This window comes from Hipposideros armiger, unplaced genomic scaffold, assembly GCF_001890085.2.
Source record: "Hipposideros armiger isolate ML-2016 unplaced genomic scaffold, ASM189008v1 scaffold_13, whole genome shotgun sequence".
NCBI lineage: Eukaryota > Metazoa > Chordata > Mammalia > Chiroptera > Hipposideridae > Hipposideros > Hipposideros armiger.
The window spans coordinates 7,162,078-7,169,893 of record NW_017731363.1 but is presented as its reverse complement, the minus strand read 5'-3'; the positions used below and the strand labels follow the sequence as shown (position 1 = coordinate 7,169,893).

The window sequence follows — 7,816 nt, the reverse complement described above, 5'->3', positions numbered from 1 at the left end:
TCCCGAGGTTATATGTATATATAATTATAGTTGACATACAGTGTTATTCAACATCAGTTTCAGAAATACAATGCGTTGGTAAGGCCTCCACATCAACTATGAAGTGGACTCCCCAAAAGGGCATTGGTCCATCTGGCTCCCTAAGAAATGCTTACAACGTTATTGATTTAATTTTAAAAAATAAACTTAATTGGGGAACAGTGTGTTTTTTCCAGGACCGATCAGCTCCAAGTCAAGTCGTTTTCAATCTAGTGTGGGGGGCACAGCTGAGCTCCAAGTCAAGTCATCTTCAATATGGTTGTGGAGGGCACAGCTCACTGGCCCATGTGGGAATCGAACCGGCAACCTTGGTGTTAAGAGCCTGAGCTCTAACCACCTGAGCTAACCAGCCACCTCTGTATTTTTAATTTTTATTAAGATAATCACATAACATAAAATCCATCATTTTTAAACTGTACAATTGAGTGGGGTGGTTTTGGATAGTCACAATGTTGGCACCCACCGCCACTATCTAGTTCCAGAATATTTCCATTGCCCCTAAAAGAAACTTTGTACCTCCAAAATCCCTCCTCATCCCCTAGCCAAATCACTATTCTACTTCCTATCTGTATAGATTTGCCTATGCTGGACTTAACCATAAATGGAATCATAGAATATGTTATTTTTGTGTGTCTGGCATGTTTCACTTAGCATAAAGTTTTCAAGGCTCATGCATGCTGTAACATGTGTCAGTATTTCATTCCTTTTGATGACTGAATAATATCCATCATGTGGATATACCACATTTTGTTCATTCATTCATCACTTCTTTTCATTTGGGTTGTTTCCACTTTTTTCCTATAGTGAGTAATGTTGCTATGAATATTTGTGTACAAGTTTTTGTGTGAACATGTTTTCAATTCTCTTGGGTATATTCCTGGAGGAAGAACTGCTGAATCATATGGTAACTCTATACTTAACTTTTTGAGGAACTACCAAGCAGTTTTTGACAGTGGCTACACCATTTTACATCCCTTCAAGGCATCAGCATGGTACAGAAAAGATGGCTGAGAGTGTTCTCCATTCCCCAGCAATGAGGAAGCCTGATGGCCAGAAGGAACATGGGAACCATTGCACATGGCACAGAGCAGGTAAGGAAACCAAAGGGTCACCAGAGCACCACTGCTTCTAATGGAATGTGGCCCAAAGTACTTTTGGTTCCCCAGCAAGCAGGAAGGCAGATGGCCTAAAGACCACCAGAACCATAGCACATGGTTCGGTGGGTGTTCAGAGGGTCCTGCCAGGGCACCCTCATGAGGAAATGATGTAAACAAAAGGAGCCACACTTCCCCAGCATGCCAACAGTTGTGTGTCCCTAAGGATCCCAGAAATCTCAGGGGGCAGGCAGGCTAGTGACCAGGTGGTCCTCCAAGTCATCAGAACTAAAGTACTCTCAGTTCCACAGCAAAGGGGAAAACCAGAAGAACAACCAGAACCATAGCATGTCCACAGGCTGTTACATGGACGTTTTCCCCAAAGGCACCAGCGTAAGGATATGACTGTGGGCAGAAAGAACTACAGTTTTGCATCACATCGGCAGGCTTGTGAACCTAAGTATCCAAGAAAACTCAGAGGGAAGGCAGGCTAGTGACCAGGTGGGCATTCAGGACACCTGTACACTGCAGGGAAGGCTGCCAAAAATGATATCAGTTTACCCGTAAGGGGGCAGGCTGAAGGCTAGGACAATTGGAAGCATAGCACATGGACAGGCTGGTGGTTGGAAGGTTCTCCAGGGGAACGAAGATTCTGGGCAAAGGAACCACAGTTCCCCCAGAATATAGGCAGGCTTGTGGACCAAGGAATCCCAGGAGGAGGGCAGGCTAGTAACCAGATGGGCCCTCTTCCTGCCCCCCTCCATACCAAGCATCAGTGCGCTGCAGAGCAGGTGGCCAAAAGTTCCCCTGTTTCTCCAGCAAGGAAAAAGGCTAGTAAATATAAGAACTAAAGGAACCCTAGCACATTTGCAGGTACTGGTTCTCTGGAGGCATCAGTATGAGTACAGGTCGGTGGTCAAATAGGAGTCAGGTTTTCCCAGTGTAAGAGGAAGCTTGTGGGCATAGGGATCTCCACAACCTCAAGTGGTAGGTAGGCTGAGGACCAACGTTCCTACACCCCAACAGAAAATCAGCACATTGCAGGGAAGGTGACTGAAAAGTGCTCTTGGTTCCCCAGCAAGGTGGAAGGCTGATGGCCAGAAGTGTGTGGGAACCCTAGCACTAGGATGGGGCTAAAACATGGAAAGTTACACAGGTCACCATTCTCAAGGAACTATCATGGCCAAAAGGAGCCATGTTATCCTAGAACACCAGCAGGCATGTGACCTAAAGTATCCCCACAACACCACCATATAGGTAGCCTTGTGGCTAATAGGCCCACAGGGCTTCAGTGTGTTGGAGGGAAGGAGGAGGAATGCTTTACTATTTCCCCATCAAGGGGGATGACTTGAAGGACCACTGGAATCCTGGTACATGTGTATGCCGGTGCCCAGAAAGTATTACCAGTGCACCATCTCCAGGAAACTATGGTGAGCGAAAGGAGCCATTGTTTCCCAGCACAAAAGCAGGCTTAGGTTACAGAGGAGCTCAGGAAGGCCAGGAGGTGGGCAAGCTAGAGACCACATAGGACCCTGGGGTATCAGCACTCTGTAAGGGAGGTGGCCTCAAGTGCTCTCCATTCTGCAGCTAAAGGGAATGCTAATGGCTGGAAAAACAACCGAACTATAGCACTTCTTCAGGCTGGTACACAGAAGGTTCTCAAAGAGAACAAGGTGAGGATTAGGTGGTGCTCAAAAGGAGGCACACTTCTCTAGAACAGGGGCAGATTTGTGGCCCAAAAGATACCCAAAAGCACGGGGAGGGCAAATTGGTAACCAGATGGGCACATAGGGCATCACACTGCTAGGAAGGTAACCCAAAGTGATCTCCAGTCCGCAGCAAGAGGGAAGGCTGATGGCCTGAAGGACATTAGGAACTACAGCACATGGGCAGGCATGTGCCCCAATGGTTACCCCAGGGCACCATCAGGAGGAAAAAATGTAACCCAAAGAAACCACAGTTCCCCAGCAAACAGGCAGGCTTGTAGCCCAAAAGATCTCAGAAATCCCAGGGTTAGGCAGGCCAGACACCAGCTGGGCCCTTGGAGAATCAGCGTGGCATAGGGAAAGTTCACCCCTTTTTTCAGCAGGGGGAAGGAGGGTGAGCTTAAGGACCACCAGACTGCTAGCAGGAGGACAGGATGGTACTCAGATGAAACCAGCAGGGCACCAGTGTGAGGCAAAGACTCCCAAGTTTCCTCTGCAATCGTATAGGTAGACTCCTACATGAGACTTTATAGCCAACGTTGAGGCAGGATGGTGGCCAGAAGACATCCAGGACATTGAAAGGACAGATGGCATGTGGGCAAAAGATTCCATGGGTCCACACCGCAAGGGTCATACAGAAAGGACTCTGGTTTCCCTAGCTTGGAAGCCAACTAATGGTCTGGAGGAGGCCAAAATGAAGCAAGAGAACAAGCAAGTGACCCGAAGGGCTCTCAGGACTTGGTCACATAGGTGGAAAGGTGAACAAAAGTGCCCTCATTTCCCCAGCAAGCAGGAAGGCCATTGGCAGGAGGGAATACCAGATAGATGCTTTAAGTATACATACTATGTTCAATTCAACAGATGGTTATTTAGCTATCTGAATAGGATGTTTCCTGTCCTCCAAATTTCTGTATTACAAAACTTGATACAAAATATGATTTTTAAGAGTCTTTACAATTGCTAACAAATGCTTTAGAGCAGTGTTTGTCATACTTTAACATGCAACTCAATCACCTGGAGGGCTTATTAGAAATTCTGATTTAGCAGGACTGAGGCAGGGCCTCAGGTTCAACATATCTAATCAACATATCTAATCAGCTCCCAGGTGATGCCAATGATGATTGGCCACTTTTGAAGAGCAGAGATCTAGGGCTACAGATCCACTAGTCACATTTATGTAATCACACTAGTTAATGTAATAAATTTAAATAAATTTTAACATTCAGTTCCTCAGTCTCACTAACCACAGTTCAAGTGCTCAATAAGCTTATGTGGCTAGTGGTTGCCATACTGGACAACTAAGCTAGTTCTCCAAGGAAAATAAAGAACCATATATTCTTGGGTAATTCAAGGAAGTCTTTGTGAATTTTGTCTGGAGCTGGAATTATAGGTAGGATTGTGATAGGAGAAAACATCCAATGCGGAAATAAATACTAGAAAGCAACTTTGTGTATTGGAAATAAATGGGACTCTGGATTGAAAGATGCCTGACATTGAAACCTGACTTTGACATTTACAGCTATGTAACAATGGGGAGTTACTTAAACTTTCCCAGCCTTGGTTTGTTCAATGTAAAAATGTCTATGTCACAAAGTATGCATGAGATCTGTGGGTGAAAACATTTGCCGTGTCAGCCCCAGCAGGTTCCCTGACCCGGTCGCCCTGTTTTCCTTCTCACAGCTGGAGTCACTTGATCCCTACCTGGGGTTTCATCCCAGTCCTTGACTCCCAAGTTAAGGGTTATGAGTCACCTAAGCAATTCTGGACCCACATATCCTTTATTTGGAACTATTTACTGAACTTCCTATTGTACGGTGGTGAAATCCTGAAATTGATGTGGAAGACCTGGAATGCCAAGGCTGAGTGGTCATTTTTCATTGGTTAGGCAATAAGAAAAGAGAATGCTTTTTAGCATGCTAATGTGAAGCATGAGCTGTGATTTAGAAAAATTAGCAACAACAATTAGCTTAAACTAGTTGTGAGTAATATAACTCAATAGGAGGCAGGAGATGAGAATAGAGAGGTTGGTGGGCTAGATCACTGGAGAGCTTGTTACTCCTTGTTAAGGAGTTTGGACTTTATCCCATAGCCATGGGAAACAGCTGAGGATATACAATCAAGGACAGACTCATAGCCAGGACACCTGTGGGAGGAGATATTTGAAGAGAACTATCTGCAAAGAAGTAAAAGCAGTGAGAAAGAGAAGTCTCCAGTGAGAGGTGATTTCAGGTTTCAAGATTTTGAAGTAGAGACTTTCTGAGTCATGATAAGAGTTGTGTTCCTGTCCAGAAACTAAAAAAAGAATAAAAGTAATTTAAATATAAGCCTAGAGGCCCCATTATTGAGAAGGTGAGTGAAATGGGCTTATTTCATTTCAAAAGTGGTAGAGGAAGGACTCTGTCCAAGGAAATTTCTGTTAAGCTTAAAGTGCCTGAATTTCAAGCACTATAATTTCAAGTACTGGATTTTTCTGAAAAAAGATGTGGCCCATCATGATGAAAATCTTTCCTAAAATTAGTTTTCTTAGGTACAGAGAGCCACATTCCTTCAGAGGAGGGAGCTACTCAATGAATGATACTGGGGCATATTAGCATAAACGAGTTGACTTCTATTTTTGCATGGATTATCTATCACAGGGGGTAATGACAGCAAATATTTAATTTCTGTTCATCATTTCCCTGCTTTCTGAGCTGTTTGATCCCCTCCAATGCCACCCTCAAATCCCTCTCCCCCCATAACTGAGTAGTCCTCCACGTTAATATTAGCCTGAAAGAAGTGTCCCTGAGAAGAAAATAGAAAACTTTAAACAGCCTTCAATGTACTTCCAAATCAAATAAATGATTTGGGGATCAGTTTATAGTTGGAATTACCCACCTCACCTCTCTTGCACTGTTGAAAGGTAACAGGGCATTTCTGTCTGGCCATTTTAGTTTTTGTGTATGTGTGATTTTTCCCTTCTCCCTTATTTCTAGGCAGAATCATAGTATGCAGTAAAACACTACACCACTTAAAACAATGGAAAGACATACGGCAGTCCTCACTGTTAGTTTTTTGGGGGGTAATGTAAAAACAAATGACTAATATTTTAGGGATATTTATTGCCTCAGCTTTAAAATCAACAGCTACATTATTCTTCTATCTCAATTTCTAATATTTGGGGCCTATTCCAGTTTTGTATACAGAACTATTGTTTAGAATCAGGCAGAAAAAATCAGCCATTGGAGTTTGGACACCAAACTGTTGATTTGAAACTATGGTTTACATGAATTATTATTTTTTACACTATTTATTTTGACATTCAATATTATATATTAATTTCAGGTGTACAGCATAGTGGTTAGACATTTATATAATTTAAGAAGTGATCCCCCTGACTAGTACCCACCTGGCACCATATGTAGTTATTACATCACTGACTATATTCTCTATGCTGGAGTTTACATCCCCACGACTATTTTGTAACTACCAATTTGTTGAAAATTTCCTTGGCCATTTAAAAATTCAACACTTTACTTTCAGCTTTTATACTTTCAAAGTTTATTTCCAGCCTCTCTCAAAGCCCTCAACTGTTTATCACTTTCTCTGCATTATTAAGGCCAGATATACACTTCCATGAATATTGTTGTATTTCCTACAGCACGCTAAGGCTCCCAATTTACTTGTGTTCAGCTGCACAAGAAAAAATTTAAAAGCAACTTTTCTTCCCCGAGTTTCCCACACAGAAGTCACTGCTCTGTGGAGATTACCATCTGTAAGCTAATTCTGTAGTCGTTAATGGCAAGAATCAGAGCAATTGGCATGTGTTTTAAAACAGGGTTTAAGGTTTAAGATGATCTCTCCCACTCATTTGTGAGAGCTGTGTGACATAGCAGTGTGTTCTCTCTAGGGGTTCCAGCAAAGTCTTTTACTTCAATTGCTTTAACTAGCTTTTGGAGCATTTTTAAAGCGTACAGATTAACTCCCAAACACAAAGCAAATCTGTGCTACTTGATTTGTTGCAAAACCATAACACGTTTTCTGTTGATTTCCAGCCTGGCCACAAACAGTCTTCAGGCTGTCCCTCATCCTTAGGCTCCAAAAATATCGAATGGAAAAGAAGCAAGTGTACAATTCAGTGATACATCATCTATATGTTGCATTATGTGTTGTACACTTGAAACCTATGTAGTTTTGTTGACCATTGTCACCCAATAAATTTTAATTTAAAAATAAACAAATTATTGAATTGAATTGAACTCTTGCTAAAAAGAGAGAGAGAGAGAGAGAGAGAGAGAGAGAGAGAGAGAAAGAAAAGAAGCTGCAATGCCTGTCTTTTTAACAAACCCTGATTCCAAGTGCCCATGGGAGGAATGACAAGGAAGAGGGTTCACATTTCTAGAATAATAGGATTCTAGAAAAGGGACAGATGTTCTCAAACAATCTTATACCAACTTTGCAATAATCTGTTAACAAATATTTTTCATAGCCTACAAAAGATCCTGAAACACTTCTACTCTTAATAGTGTCTCGAGACAAGCATGACAAACGACTGTGAAAAGCCAAGAACTAAAATATTATCTAATGTCAGAGGTTTTAATTTCTTTAATTAAAAGTTTACCTTTCTGTAACCTAAATTCCTTAGGATTTTTTTTCTAATTTTTGTTTCAAGCCCTGGAGAATCTGTGCTAGTTTGTTTAGTTCTTCTGCAAAGGGGAAAAAAAACTTGCTAACATTGGATAAATTAGGAATAACACCAGAAACAAAACAGTTTATTTTATTTTCTCAGTGTTTCTTCCCCTTTTTAAGCAGGTTGCAGAAACCTTAGCCAGGAGTGCTCCCATGAAGACATATCAAGATTTTACATGTCAAGATTTCAAGGAACAGAACAAATACCTAAAGCTGAAAATATCACGCAGAAAGAATAGGGTAAGTTCCAACAGAGCTTTGTCTTGTTGAGCCCTACATTTGGCAATTGTTAATTTGCTATTAATACGTCTT

At 42.0% G+C, this 7,816-nt stretch overlaps 1 long non-coding RNA gene across 1 annotated transcript in view; it reads left to right on the top strand.

Moving 5' to 3' along the window:
* LOC109395328 (uncharacterized) overlaps positions 1-7,816 on the top strand; it is an 89,930-nt gene that overhangs the window by 10,640 nt on the left and 71,474 nt on the right. The window contains exons 2-3 of the long non-coding RNA XR_002126640.1: positions 1,021-1,130; positions 7,628-7,744. This is a non-coding gene — a long non-coding RNA (uncharacterized LOC109395328). The remainder of the gene's footprint in view (positions 1-1,020; positions 1,131-7,627; positions 7,745-7,816) is intronic.